The sequence below is a fragment of the Eublepharis macularius genome, chromosome 4, assembly GCF_028583425.1.
Source record: "Eublepharis macularius isolate TG4126 chromosome 4, MPM_Emac_v1.0, whole genome shotgun sequence".
Taxonomy (NCBI): domain Eukaryota; kingdom Metazoa; phylum Chordata; class Lepidosauria; order Squamata; family Eublepharidae; genus Eublepharis; species Eublepharis macularius.
The window spans coordinates 39,142,687-39,159,212 of NC_072793.1; positions in this window are offsets into that span (position 1 = coordinate 39,142,687).

Below are 16,526 nucleotides of genomic sequence, written 5' to 3' on the forward strand. Positions count from 1 at the left end.
TTTATCCCCCCCCCCCCCTATTTTTTTCCAAATTAGAGAAGAGCTGGTGAAAAGCAGATGGTTTTCATCTGCTCCCTATTTGTATGAGATGACACATCTCATCAGATATCACTGCTTGTCCTGCTCAAACAGCCTCTCTGTGTGCACTCTCTCTCACTCTTCTCTTTCTCTGTCATCAAGACGGGAATGTTGTCTGTCTTGCGCTTTTACCATTCTATCATTGTCTTCAGAAACTATGAGCAAACGGAGCAAAGATTTGCTGTGCAGCATCTTTGCTGATGAAACTGATGATTGAGCCGTTTGGTCCCCTTGTCTCATAGCACCACAGGGCTGCAATCACAGGGTTACAATTAGGATCGCCACAACGAATCCAGCCTATGAACGATGGTGCAGGATGGAGAGCAGAACAGAACTTATCACTCAACTGCATTGACCAAAAACACATCATTTCATGGTTTGTGCGTCATGTTGAACTCAGTGGGACTTGCTCCTGAATTAACATGTGTAGGATTTGGCTGTGTATGGAAACAACATCCAGAATAAAACGAAAGCTTCTGATAAGCTGTTTCAATAGCAATTGCCAATAATGTCCCATAACATCCATCCAGAATATACAATCAACCCAACCTACTTTCCCTGCAGATACTGTTGTGGCTGATGGAAATCAGAACCTTGTTGTCTTATGAGTGGATGGTAAAAGTAGGATGTCCTGATAATTATCTTCCATATCTACTTGTTGTCACACTGGTGCTTCCCTCCACCCTCTTTTGCATTATGTACCAACACAACCTGATTTGGAGGATCAGGCTCTTGGTTTCTTCTATGTGTATGAAAGCAAGACTTTTATGGGGAGGGGGGATCAGGGGGCACGTCCCTCTTCATTTTAACAGAAAGAATCTTACATAAGAAAATTCTTCAGGCAGATGTCTCCTAGTAAGGAACAGTGGTGAACATTGTATTCAGGGCAAGCTGGCCCTTCCGGGTTTTCTGTCTTGCTGCTTCCTTCCGACGGATATAGGCATAATTTGCAAGATTAGTGCACCTTTTTCTCTCTGTGCCTACCTCTTGTTTCAGCTGTCCAACTTTTGGTCAGAAGCTTTAAACAGATTCACCCTGCTAGCAAAGTTTGCCAGTGAGTAAATGGATAACACTCAAGAAGATGGAAACTAAACTTCACTTTGAAATTGAGATACTTTGGCCTCCAGAAACAAGAAGTCTTCCCACCCACCCCTCTTCTAAACACAGCAAAAAGAACTGAGCAATTGCATTGCTATTCCAAATGACTGAAGTGTTTTGGAACAAGTGAGTAACCTTTAAGAACACTCAACATTGGTCATAGGATGATACCAGTAATTTAAGAACACACCCAGTTAGGGAAGTTCAATTCCGAATCCTGGTACCTCTAGTTAAAAAACCTTAGGCAATAAAGCTGGTAACCCTGGAACTCTAGAAAAATGTTGCTGGTCAAGGAAGACAATTGAACAATTAAATCAAAATATCTCATGTGTCTTGAAACAAGTAAGAAATATTTAAATGTAGGCCATCTTCTTAAGTTTTGGTATATCAGGCAGCTCTGTCAGGAGCTGTTACACCTCTGGTGGGATGAGCCACCTTATGCTGCCACCACTCTGGGATTTAGGGTTCCTTGGGAAGGCTCAGAGTACCCTCATAGAGTAATAACAAAAAAAGAGTTTATTTACAAGGAGGTCAGTTAATATCAAACAAACAAGCAAGGTGCATTAGCAACAATAGATGGATGAAAGTAAAATAAACAAAAGGCCCTAGCGCGACTGAACTCACTATCCCTCTGTCTGCCAGGCCTGTCTTCTCACCCTACCTGGATGAGGGTCTCTTTTCCCTAGCAGAAACCTTCTCTAGTCTGTTCCCTGGGAGAACACAGGCTTTTTTCCTCCCAGACTTATATAGCACCAGCCCCCTGTGTTCTGATTGGCCACAAAAGGAGCCAAAATGGCCCAGGGGCTCCGGGAATCATAGGTGGGCCTACTCCCACTGCTAACAGGCTTCTGAGGTCTTGCTAGGCCTTCCAGGCACAGCCAGATCATGACAGGAGCATTCAACAATCATAGAATTACATAAAGGTACTAGAAATGCTCCAGTTTAGGGAACCCTGGAAACTCTGTAACAGAGCACATACTGTGCAGGTAGAAGAACTCAGACCTGGCAAAATTAGACTGGATAGAAAAATGGTTTGATTTGGCATAAGGCAGCATCATGTATTCTTGTGAGTTTACAGTTGAGTAAAGGTAAAGGTAGTCTCCTGTGCAAGCACCGAGTCATTACTGACCCATGCGGGAAATGTCGCATCACGACGTTTTCTTGGCAGACTTTTTACGGGGTGGTTTGCCATTGCCTTCCCCAGTCATCTACACTTTACCCCCAGGTAACTGGGTACTCATTTTACCAACCTCGGAAGGATGGAAGGCTGAGTCAACCTTGAGCTGGTTAGCTGAACCTGCTTCCGCCAGGATTGAACTCAGGTCGTGAACAGAGCTTGGGCTGCAGTACTGCAGCTTACCACTCTGCACCATGGGGGTTTACAGTTGAGTACAGGCAGCTATTCATAGTAAAAGCAGCCATTCATAGTAAAAGTTCTCATGTTAGGAAATTGAAGGCCTGTTGCAGAACCAGGTTTCTAGCAACTTTTAAAATTACCTAATTTTTTTTTTTGCTAGTTAGAGCAACTTAGAGTCTGTTCTTCACCAGCCAGTTCTTAAAACATAATTTCTAACAAAATATGCTTTAATGGGAGACATGTACCTAATATTTCAGATTTTTCAGTATTGTATATCTGAAATTATTTGCACTAATTTAAGTGAAAATAAACTTTTTGGTACTATAATGGACTTATTGTATCATAGTTTCCTGCAAATGGAGATCAATTTCAGAAACCCCTGAGGCTGAACAGAGGCATAGGATTCTCATCTCACTACAGATTCTAATCTCTGCTCTAATCAAGCTGCATCGCACCTTTACACCCTGCCTCCCTTCTTTGCTTCACCTCATCCATCTCCTGACAGGGAAATAAAGACTCAGGATTTCTCCACTCCTCCTTGTATCTGAAGAAAGGAGCTTTGACTCTTGAAAGCTTATATCCTGAAAATATTTTTGGTCTCTAAGCTGCTACTGGCCTCAAATCCAGGCAAAGGGAGGCTGTGATGATTATGGCACACATTAAGGAAGATGTTTGGGGAGACTACTGGGGGAGATGAGAGGTTATAGGCATCCAATCATACATCCAATCATACATGTCTTGGCAACTTCCCAATGAGATTACTGTAGCGAACTATGTTGCATTTAAAAACTAAGAGGAAATGTAGGTAGGAGTAACTTGTGGGATGAAGACTTGAGGAGGAGAAGGATGGGTGACCATATGAGAATATGTGAAGGATGCAACCTGCAGGTAATGATATGAGTGGTAAGCAGGAGGCCAAGAAGAGGGAGGAGGGCTCCAGTGAAACACTTGGTTAATTCTATGTGCTAGAGGACAGAACATCAACGATATATAGGTTTATATAGTGTCAGCAATGAACAGGTCATGGAAATCTATCAATGAAATGCCTTACAGAAATTTGCTGCGTGTTGCACAAATTATAGTTCTTGTGGTCTCTATATAGGCATCCATGCAGAGCACATCAGGAATTTTCTAGAACACAGGTGAAGACCTGGTGCTAATATCTCCTCCTCTTGAGGGAAGAGTCTTTGCCTTGTGGTCATCACAAAGGGTTGGATGAGCACCATCTCTCTTAAGTCTCTTTGGCCTGTTGGGCAAGCCATGTGGTAGACAACTTTCTTTGAGAAAGGGTCTTTCTCAGCAAGCTCTGTAAGCTCTTATTCTTTTTATTAGTCAAGGAACTTATTTTGGTTTCTTTCTTCTTTGCTGTGATTTAATTCTTGTATTTTTTCCCCTCAAGGATTCTGCAAAATTTGCAAAGAATGTGATTGGCATCTGTGATGGACAGGGCTAATTCCACCTCTGCCTCTCCTGGCAAACAGACAATGAGACCTGGTGGAAATGGAAAATCCATTAGAGCAGTTAGTGAGAGGGAGAAGGTTTTGGAGCTGCTGGTAAGTAGCAGCACGTAACAGCTGGATGGTGACTCTTGTTAATGTATAATATGACCATCCATTGTTATAAGTGTGGGGGGTTATATGTGCACCTCTTCTCTCTCTCTCTCTCTCTCTCTCTCTCTCTCTCTCTCTCACACACACACACACACACACACACACACACACACTTAACTAATTGCCTCCTGTGTTATACATCTTGTAAATAACAGTTATTTTTGTTTCTGTTTTCATCTCGGTTAGCTTGAAGTTGTCAGCTGAGGGAAGTAAAACACACACATGAACATCAAGCCTTCTGGTCATGACAAATAGTTCAGTTTAACTAAGTGGTGGAATGGTGGCAGTGTATAGAGGGGGTAAACACTTGAGGTCCCTCTTCCCAGTAGCCCCAGGCAGTAGGTGGGTGAGAGGAGTGTGGTGTTTCAACAACTGTGTTCCTTTAATCTGGGACAGTGTTTGAGACTGCCATAGTCCGCTCCAGGATTTGGTGAGGACAGGGAGAAGGGAACGAACTTGGAGCTGCTGCTAGGGAGAGTGAAGGAAGAGAGACAGAATAAAAACTCTTGCCTCTTGGAAACAATGCTGCCTCACCATTCCTAAGTCTGGCGTTAAGGACACAACAAGGGGTAGTGCTAAGATTGCTGGTCTCCTGGTGGGGGCAGGGGATCCACCACTCACCTAGCCAGCAGGGGGGAAAGGCACAGGAATGGGGCTTCTGGGGTGCACTCCTGGTGTGGCATGATGATGTCACTCTCAGGACTGACAGTACTGTAGAGGCCCCAGGGGTACTCCTGCACTTAGGGCCAGGCTGATTTGGGCCCCACTTGCGGGAGCTCCCGGGGCCTGCACAATGACATCATGCCCAGAAATGACATCATTGCGCTGCTGTCATGCAAAGCATGCATGCAAAGATCTACTCAAGGTGAGTGCCAGGTCCATCTCCCCCCACGTTGGGAGGGTAAAGGGACCTGGCAACTCTAGACAGTACACATAAGGGAACTGGCTGCCTTTTTGGTGGAGCTTCTAGGAAAAGAAGAGTGTTTTTTTCAAAAAATTTTATTGGATGGGTCAGTATACACAAATCATAATATTCAATATCAATATCCATCACATTATATCACTCCCACCCATTCCCCCCCTTTTCAGTTGACTTCCAACAGTTTTCCATTCCCTTCACCTACATTACATCACTATCTCCTATAATATTAATTTCTACATTATAATATATAGTATAACATATCTATATCTACCATGTTTAGAATAAGTCTCTAATGTTACTTTCAAGATTATAATATAAAATATACTATATCATTCTTACTTATACACTATCCATATTTTCACCTCTAACTAATATAAAGTAAAGATCTATTCTCCCCTCTTAACAATTATCTAAAGACCACATTTTGCCTTTCATGTCCCATTTTTTTCCACATAATTCTTAAGTTTCTCCCAACTCATAACATATTCCACAGTATCTTGTTCTTTCAACTTCCTTATTAGCTTGCCCATTTCTGCCATATTTAGTAATTTCAGAATCCAATCGTCCACTGATGGTATCTCTTGAGTCTTCCACAACTGTGCGTAAGACATCCTAGCCGCAATAATCATATAAAACACCATTGTTCTGTCCATTCTATCAAATTCTTCTAGGTTCATACTTAATAACAACAATTTTGGGTTCTTGATCACATTTTTCTGTAAATTATCTGACATAAGCACTACAATTTTCCCCCAGAATTGTTTAGCTTTTTCACAAGTCCACCACATATGATAAAAAGAACCTTCTTGTTTCTTACACTTCCAACATTTATCTGACATTTGACTATTACCATTTGCTAACTTTTTTGGCGTTAAATACCATTTATACATCATTTTATACACATTTTCTCTTATAGTGGTACATGTTGAAATTTTTATAGTATTTTTCCACAACCTTTCCCAAGCTTCCATCGGTATATCTTTATTACAATTTATTGCCCATTTCACCATCTGCACTTTAACTATCTCATCTTCTGTAAACCGTTTTAACAGAATCTTATATACTTTAGATATCATCTTTTCCCCCTCTCGAAGTAAACATTCTTCTAGTTCCAAGTTTTTAGGCCTAAATCCTACCTTTCTACGATCTGTATCATATAAGTCTCTTATTTGTCTATATTGAAACCAACCATACTGAAACGGCAGTTCTTCATTGGTTTTAAGTATATATTTATCACAATCTACTCTTAAAATTTTTTTATATGTCCTCCACTCCTCTCCATCATATTCCACCTTTGGGTTTACAACGTCTGCAGGTATAATCCACATTGGAGTCTCTTCATCTAAATATCTCTTATATTTTTTCCAAACCGCAAATAAACTCCGTCTCACAAAATGATGTAAAAACATAGCATCAGCTCTTGTCTTCTCATACCACAGATACGCATGCCATCCAAAAAATTTGTTATATCCTTCCAACGTCAACAGTTTATGGTTTTTCAATAACATCCACTCTTTCAACCAAACCAAACATATAGCTTCGTGATACAATTGCAAATTCGGTAATTGTAGTCCGCCTCTCTCCTTAGCATCATATAATACCTTCATCTTGACTCTAGGCTTCTTCCCTGCCCATACAAAGTTCAAAATCTTCCTTTGCCATTTTTCAAATTGCTTATTATCTTTCACAATTGGTATTGTTTGCATTAAAAACATTATCTTCGGAAGTACATTCATCTTAATTACAGCAATGCAACCCAACCATGATAAATTCATTTTATTCCATTTCAACGTCCATATCTATTTGCTGCCATAATTTGTCGTAGTTGTTTTTAAAAAGATCAATATTTTTCGCAGTCAACTCAATACCTAGATATTTAGTTTTATGGACTACCTCACAGTTCGTTATCTCCATTAAATCTTGTTGTTTTTGCTTAGACATATTTTTACATATTAATTTTGATTTACTCTTATTTACATAAAGTCCTGCTAAATCCCCAAATTCTTTTATTTTCTCCATCAATCTTGGCATATTTTGGATTGGATCTTCCACTATTACCATAATATCATCGGCAAAAGCTCTCACTTTATATGAGAATCCTTTAATTTTCAAGCCTCTTATCATATCATCTTCACGTATCTGCCTCAATAAAATTTCCAATACCATCACAAACAACAATGGGGAGAGTGGACATCCTTGTCTTGTTCCTTTACTTATTTCCAACTTTTTTGTTATATCACAGTTTACGATTATAGCTGCAGATTGGTCTTTATATATTGCCCTCACTGCTTGAATAAACATCTTACCTATTTGCATCTTTTCCATCGTGGCAAACATAAAATCCCAATTTAGATTGTCAAAAGCTTTTTCTGCATCCACAAAGAAAAAAACGACTTTTTCCCCTGGATTCTTATCATAGTACTCTATTGCATTCAGTACTACTCTTAAATTGTCTTTTATTTGTCTATCCAGCAGAAAACCTGCTTGTTCCTCTGCTATAAACTCCACCAACCAGGTTTTAAGTCTTTCAGCCAATATTTTTGCAAAAATCTTATAATCATTATTTGTCAAAGATATCAGTCTATAGTTTTTAACATTCGTTAAATCCTGTGCTTCTTTCGGTATCAGTGAGATGTTGGCTTCATTCCATGTTTCCGGTATTTCCTGTCCTTCTAATATTGCGTTCATTACTTTTTGCATCAATTGTACTAATTCATCCGCCAATACTTTGTATAATTTAGCCATAATTCCATCTGGTCCTGGCGCCTTTCCCACTTTCGTTGCTTGTATCGCCTCCATAATTTCTGTTATTGTAATTTTAGCATTCAAATTGTCTTTCAATTTCTTAGGCACCTCTGTCAATTTCATTTTATGAAAGAATTCCTCCATTAGCCTTTTGTCAATAGGTTTTTTTCTGATATAATTTCGCATAATATTTATAAAATGCTCTCCCAACTGCATTTTGATCAAATAGCTCTTTTCCATCTTCTATAATTTTACTTATTATTTTCTTCTCTCTCTTTTTCTTCAACTGCCATGCTAGATATTTCCCAGGTTTGTTGGCTCCTTCAAAAGATTTTTGTTTCAGTCTTTTCAGTTCCCATTCCACCTCCTTGTTTTCCATCACTTTTATTTGTTCCTGTAACATTCTAATCTCATGTTGCAATTTCTTTTTACCTGGTCTTTTCTTTAATTGTTGCTCTTTTTGCGTTATCTTTTCTTGAATTTCCTTCAATTTCAATTCTTTATTCTTCTTATCTCTGGCATTTAAATCTATCAGTATTCCTCAAATAACAGCCTTATAGGTATCCCATACTTTATGAATTGATACACCTTGATCCATATTGTATTGAATAAAGCATTTAGTCTCTTTTTTTAAGAACATCCAAATTTGCTTGGCTAAGCAGGAGATCTTCATTTAATCTCCATCTCAGTTTTTTCCTTCTCATTCCAAATCTCCAAAGCATAGGGTTATGATCTGAACTGATTTTTGGCAAAATATCCGTTTCCTTAGTCCACACAGCTAATTCTTTGGATGCCCAAATCATATCTATTCTTGACAGTGATTGGTGACTTGCTGAAAAAAAAGTGTATTGCTTAGTCTTTGGGTTATGCTTTCTCCAAATATCTTCTAAACTTTCTTGTTTTTGAAGTTCAAAAAATGACTTTGGCAATTTTCCCAGCTTATTCCTACTCATACTTGTTTTTTTGTCTAATTGTAAGTCCACAACACCATTAAAATCCCCTGCCACAATCACTTGATCATATGTTATTTGATCCAACTGAGTCATTATTTCATTAAAAAATTGTACTTGTGCTCCATTGGGCGCATAAATTCCCCAAATCAATGTTTCCCCCCCATTGCACTCAAATTCCACCGCCAGATATCTACCATCTCTATCACCAACAATCATTTTTGGTTGCAATTCTTCTTTTATGTAAATTACAATTCCTCTTTTCTTTTGCTTTGTTGCCACTACAAATTCTTTTCCTAGTTTCTTATTTTGTAAATACTTATTATCTTGGTCTCTTATATGGGTTTCTTGTAAACAAATTAAATTACATCTTTGTTTGGTAAGCCAATGAAATATTGCCTAGCATTTTGAGGGCGAATTAAGTCCATTTACATTCCATGATATTAATTTGTACTCCATATTTAAAGTCTAGTTGTTTTAGGTAAGTCCTTTTCGTTCTCCAGCAGGAACACTTCCATTGCGTGTTTTGATTTAATCACTTGTCTCACAGATTGGAACTCAAAACTCAAACCTTCAGGTATTTCCCATCAATATCTTATATTCATAGATTTCAATTTCTGTGTCAAATCTCTGTATTTCTTTCTCTCTTGCAAAACTCTCCTCAGTAACTCCTTCATGATTCTGACCCTTGTCCCCTCAAGTACCAACGGGGATTCAAAATGCTTTCTAATAATTTCCTCCTTCATTCTGTTTGTAGTTAGCTGGACAATAACATTTCTTGGTAGATTCTTTTGCTCTGCATATCTTGAATTCACTCTGTAGGCTATATCCAAGCTGGCCGCCATCTCTTCTTTTTCCTTATTTAAAAATTCTGCTATTATTTCAGTAATTTGTTTCAATGTTGATCCTACCATTGTCTCTGGAATGCCTCTAAAACGAAGTTGTTTTTCCGTTACTTTGCATTCCATCACAACCATCATGTCACTTAATGCTGATGTTTCTGGTTTTATGCCATCCGTTCTGAGTTCCACCTCCTGTACCTTCTGCTGTGTTATTTGCAGCTCTTTTTTATCTCATCAATATTTTTCACCAACTCTGCCACTTCAGATTTTATAGCCTCTTTAATATCCTTCAATAAATTTTGCTGTGACTCCTCTATCTGCTTTTGCAATTTCATTTATTTCTTTATTGCCCTCTGTCACTTTTTTATCTAAGCTTTCAATCGCCGTCTGCCAGTCTCTATCTTTATCTTTTTTTTTGCCATCGTTGGACTTGCCTTGGCACCTCATGAATCCGCTCTCTTTCTCAACTCCCGTTTTCTCACCTGTCACTTTAAACTCCCGTATTGAATCTTAAATTAATAGTCCAATTTTTATATCTTTCAAAATGTCGGGCGTCTTTTCTCTATGGTACAGTCTATGGTAAAATTCACAACCTTCCCTTACTCAAAATGGTGAATTTCCCTTCTTCTTCCAAATGTCGGACGTTTTTTCTCTATAATATAGTCTATGGTGAAGTCTTCAACCTTTCCCACACTCAAGATGGCGAATTTCCACTTCCTCTCAGGTCCTCTGTCCCACGCTGTTCTCCTTCCGTTGCTCCCCCAACACACTTCCTGCCCTTCTAGCCATGGCTTGCTGCTTTTAGCAAGTACCCAACTTCTCGCGATCTTCCAGCCGCTTCCCACACTCCTTCTCCACGTCGTTATCTCTCAAACCACAGGTATGCAAAACAAAATGTCTTTTTCACTCTTTTTAGCTTTCTTATATTCAAAAAGTCACAATTTCCACTCCCAATCACTTTCTTATTTCCTCCACTTTAGGTATCTGTCTCTTTAATTCAATATACTTTGGTCTTTGTTTAATTATCTAGTCCGTTAGGGGAGATAGCAATCTTTACTTCTTTTGTTCTTCTTGGGTTGTACTCATTGTTTCTTTTGTTCACTTCTACTTTAAATCCGTTTCTGAAGCTTGGGTACGACAGTCCTGTGCCAATTAAATGACTCCTAAAGCTGCTGCAGAGATAATAGCTGCCCTTCTACGAGGGGACCTCAAGGCAGAAAGGGAATCCTTTATTCAGAACCCCCCCCCCTCTGCTGAGATCACTCACTCTTAGGGCCACAAAGCGTTCCTGCCCAATTTCTGCCTGAAATCAGGGGGCTGTGGGTGATCAAAGCACCACGCCAGCCAGAAAACAGCACCTCGGATGGTCCAGCTCCCTGGATCACTTCAGACCTCCATAATCCCAAACCGGAAGTCCCTAGGAAAAGAAGAGTGGATTGGGGTCAGACAGGGATCTCTGTCTGGTGATCAGAGATTAGATAGATGGTATATTATGAGTGACTGACCTTAATTGCCTATGAAGCCCAAACCTGTATAGGAAGGCTTATAGTGGGAGGCAGTGTATAAGGGGAACATTATAATTACCTTATTCACAATGCAATTTTTGTCAACAACAACAACAACAACAACAACAACAACAACAACTGCACTTATATATCACTCTTCTAAAAAGATTAATGCCCCTCCAAGTGATGAACAAAGTCAGTGTTATTATTATCCCTGGAATACAGCTGGGGAGCTCGGGCTGATAGGAGTGACATAACCAAGGCCAGCTGTTAAACTCATGGTAGTAGTGGGATTTGAACCAGCAGAGTGTTGATTTAGAGCCTGACTACTTAACCACTATGCTACAGCAGCTCTCCTAATATGAACATTTTGAGGATTTGCTTGCTATTAAAACAAAACAGCATTTTGAGTAGTTTTGCATCTTCATATTGGCAGTACTCAGCATGGTAGCTGGCTGGGAAGAGTGGCTGCTGCTAGTGCATGCTCACAGTTACTGACTTTCTTGGAATATACATGATGCCCCAAGCTCACCCTCGTAGGCAGATCATGCACCATTGACAATTTGCTATGTTAGCTTGTTCTGCAACTTTTTCACTATTAGCCAGTGGCATTCCTTGTGCTGGTGCATGCTCAGAACTGATAGGACAGAATTACAGTTACCAAACAGTGGTGCAAGAATACATAAATCCTGTTAAGACAAACATGAGCATGCTCAGCTTTGGGAGTCAGGCAGAGAGGGAAGATGGGGGCAAGGGCTTGGACTCTAGAAAGCCCAGCAGTGCAGCTCATTGCTTGTCTTCCACTTCAAAAGGGCTGAGACAAGCAAGGAAAGCACCACTTTTGATTGTTTCTTGGGTAAATGGATGGGGGAAGGAGAGGAGGACAGCCATGGCAAAATATTTACAATTTTCTTCCATAAAACACAGAGTCAGCTAGGCAAAATGGGCAAAGCTGGAATGGAGAGACAAGCCACACAACCTAATTCTAAGCAGGACTGAAACTTCACTTTCTTTATCTGATGTTCAACAACATATAATAAATATGATGGATGAGGGATGGAAATGGAGAAAGCTGTGTGAGAACGCACTCATTTAGAGAAATTCTGATCCAATTTTGGTTGTTTGAATTTTTTTTTAAAATGGCAGTTCTGCTTATAATTTGTGAACAAATTGTGATCCGAACAAAGGGTTGTAATCATTATACAGATTCAGTTCTCAGTACAAGAGCGCCAAATTTTGAACTATTTCTGTTTTTTACCAGAGCTCCTACTTTCCTCTAATGCATATTTCCAATGGATCTCCTAACATCCTACTGTCAGTCCCTGCTAATGTTTTTCAAATTCTGCAAAAAATCTATTTTCAACTGAAGTAAATGAACACAACAGAGAAAACATAGGTACATTTGCAGAATATTGGCTGGAGAGGCTAAAGTAAAAATAAAATGTCTGCATTTGCCAAGGTCAGTAATGGGAGAAGAGAGAGTATAAGAAAGAGGCACTCAGTGCTGCGGGTTGATGTCCCTGTTGACATAGCAATATGTTCCCTATTAAAAAGAGGGAAAAAAAGATAACTTTCCCCTACCAGGAACATGGAACAATAAAGTTTATTTAAAGCCATTAGAACTTGTCCTGATGTTTGTTTAAATGAGACCAGTAATGTCAAGAAACTGCTACATCTGGGGGGAGAAGTTGAAGGCTGTTAAGTATTAGAATGGAGTTGATTTAATAGCTGTCTTCCCTTGAAAAGAAACCAAGATATCCACGGAGGAGTTAAGGCAACAGTTGTCAGCTGACTCCTGTAAAGGAGCGAGGTTAGAGTTGGTTCCCCCCACCCCATTTTAGTTGGAAGTTCAGTTTAAGGTTAAGATCTTCAAGGATTTGGTTGCAACCATAATGAGTTCAGGAGTTGATTCTTTTCTAAACATAAGTTACATGTAATTTAGTAGTAGATAACACACTTCACTATTAGCTTTTCAGAAGGGCCAACTTAATGATAAAAAAGTGACTGGTTCCTGATTTTATTTCCCAGTAAGGACAGAACTAGAGCCCTCCAAATATTTTGGCATTTAAACTTTCTGTGGTTTACTGGCAAGATGTCCAGTATACAGAGAAAACATATAAAATATGGCTAAAAAGCTGTGTGAGTGGCCAGTGCTAACACCAGCATCCCCTCCTCCTTATCCCAAGTAGCACTGTTTCCATTTTCTTTCCATAGGGTCCTGCTTCTTGCATTTTAGGTTCCTTATTCTCTCCCCTAGTTGGTTCTACTCCAGCTTTTCTCTTCTCCCTTTCCTCCGAATAACTGAATACGTGTTTTTTGAGGGAACACATAGATATTTAGTAGACATAACATGTGGCTTGAGGGAGGAGAAGTAGATTGCATGAGACCCGCTGCAGCTTTGTAGACATCCCTACTTGAACATACATGGGGTAATCCATGCCATAGCAACACACAGTGGCTACATGACTAGGGTTGCTAGGCTGCAGCCAGCAACCACCAGGAGCAAGGAGGGTGTGGAAACTGGTGTGTTAGCATCATGCTGGTGCAGTGACATCACTTCTGGTAAAAATGGAAGTGACATCATGGGATGCGCTAGCATTTACAAACATTCTCTGGTAAAACCATAGATTTTTCTGCAAATACTACAGCACCTATGTCACTTCCGTTTTTTGTTAGAAGTGGCATCAGCGTGCCAGTGTGATGCCCATTTCCCCCTTCATTTCTTATCACTGGTGCTTGAGGCACCCTTGGGCAGAGCACTGGTGGGCTGGAAGTTCTCCCACTATAGCAGGAGACCTGGCATCCCTTGCTGCCTCATAAACATACGTTTTGCTGAAATGGTACAGATATATGTTAAAATGTATCTGCCGCCTAACTCTGAAAAGAATTACATAACTGAATATTATTTGTAAGCACTCCGTGTTAGATTTTTTAAACAAAAATCATCTGTAAACATTCAACACGAATTAATGAGTCTGCAAAAATCCATAACTGATGTGCCAAATTCTGTTGAATTCACAAAGAAGGACTGACACGTATAATTCAATTCCAGCTTGTGGGCTGAGCTGAAATGCAGACTTTCAATTTCTTTAAAGGAAAAGAAATTAATTTGATATGATCAGTGCAATAATGCCAGTCAGTCACGAAATCGTGTCCCCTGAAATGTTCTATATACACTCAGTAGAATGACTGTGGTTGTTGCTACCACAACAGATTTTTGCCTCATTCCTTCCCCCCTTCATCTTTTCCTTCGTGAATAACTTTTTTGCAACAGACCCCAGGAGCCTCTGTCCCCTGACAGCATTATAATCCCCACTCTATAAAGGCTGTTTCAGAGACCAAAATTGCCCCTAATTTATGTGCTTCTTCTTACTTTGAAACACAAGACTGCTGATGATAACATCACAAGTGACAGAAGCTGGTATCTGTTATTAATTACAATGCAACGTGATGGCGGAGCCAGCCACAGAGGCTAACATGGTCTTTTATATAATTGCTTTTTGATCACTTCAAATACAGGCCAGACACAATGCCTTACATTTTCTACCTTGTTTAAAGAGTACCACCAATTATGATTTTGAAACAGTAGTGTGTGGAGAAAGGAACCTAGGAACTTTGTTGCAGTAGAATTGCATCCTCATGATTGTGTCAGGTATTTTCAGGTGTAGCAAAGTACACCAGGAAGTCTGGAAGCCTTGAAGTTAAGCCCAAGGAAGGAAGGCCTCTGTGTCCCTCTCTCACAGAGTACTTGAGATCACTGAGAATAAATTAATGAACTCTTTTGTTTAAATTGACAGAAGTATTCTAAATTAGCTATTACACAGCTGGAAGAAATTGCAGATGTTTTCCAGAACAGCTGCTAGAGACAGGCAGAAAAAAAATATTGAACACAATCCATGTAATATCTTTTATTGAAATCAACCAAGTGACACACAACAGCACACGAGCTTTCAAGATCTTCAGAACTCTACTTCTGGCTGGGTGATAATTTTGGGAATGAAGAATGCCTTAGGACAAATGTTGCCTGAAGTGATATGGATGAAGAATATATAACAACAGCAGAGAGCATCATGAGGTAGTGCTAGTAATTTTTAACTTTGAGGGAGTTGTCTTACAAGAGCAGACCTAGAGCAGCACTGCCCCTTCTTGCTCCATACACTGAGGAGACTCTGGTGATGAAATACCCCAGTAGGATGGGCTAAATAGTGTTTCTTAGCTGGGGTTGACCCTCCTCTTTGGGAGGGTTTACTTGAGCTGACCTCAGTCTGATGTCGATTTGAAGCAATAGGCTCAAGTTTGCAACTGACCACAGACGGGACTGTCATAGATCAGGTTCATGGGAAATCTAATCTGTACTGAATTGCACTCTAAAAAAAATTAGAGCTAAATATTAAACACATGTTCTTGAACTAGGATAGTTCTGAGTGGGTTTTTGATGCATGTTTAGTCATAAGTAAATTTCACCAAAGTCAATAGGATATACAACTCTAATTTTAGAAAATGCAAGATTAATCCAAGAATTTTTAAAATGATTGAACCAGGCAGCCATATAATCTGAAGGCAGAAGGCTTCCCCTGAAGCATATTTAGCATGAAGAAGTGCTGCTTGACCATTTCCTTGGAGTTTGAATACAAAGTTTAGAGGGGTTTAAATGGCTTTCATTGAGATTTGGGCAGTTCCCCATTATGATGTATGGATGTGAAAGTTGGACAATGAAGAATGCTGACAGGAAGCAAATTGATTCATTTGAAATTTGGTGCTGGAGGAGAGTTTTGCAGATACCATGGACATCCAAAAAGACAAATAAGTGGGTACTAGATCAAATCAAGCCTGAATTCTCCCTAGAAGCTAAAATGACAAAACTGAGGCTATCGTACTTTGGTCATATCACGAGAAGACAAGATTCTCTGGAAAAGTCAATAATGCTAGGAAAATTGGAAGGCAGTAGGAAAAGAGGAAGACCTAAAACGAAATGGCTTGACTCAATAAAAGAAGCCATGCCCTCCAGTTTGCAGGATCTGAGCAAGTCTGTTAATGATAGCACATTTTTGAGGTCTTTCCTTCATAGGGTCGCCATCGGTCGGAGGCAATTTGACGGCACATAACACACACACATCTGACTTTATCCTAATTAGCGGGCACCAAACACACACATAGTGTTTATGGTACTATATTCAAGAAGGTTCAGGATTCCTACCTCCCTAGGATTTTATGCAAAGTCAGGTTTGGTCTTATCGTCAAAATAGCTTTTGGATTGGCATCAGGCCAGGTACCTCTTTGATTGATCCAAGGTTCAGGATTCCAAATCCAAGAAGAGCCTTTAGGCCTGCATATTCTGTGACCTTATAAAGTCTGTGTTGACAAAACTATAAATTAAGAAAGTAGTGTGGGCTATTGCAGCTTGTGTCAGAGATGAACA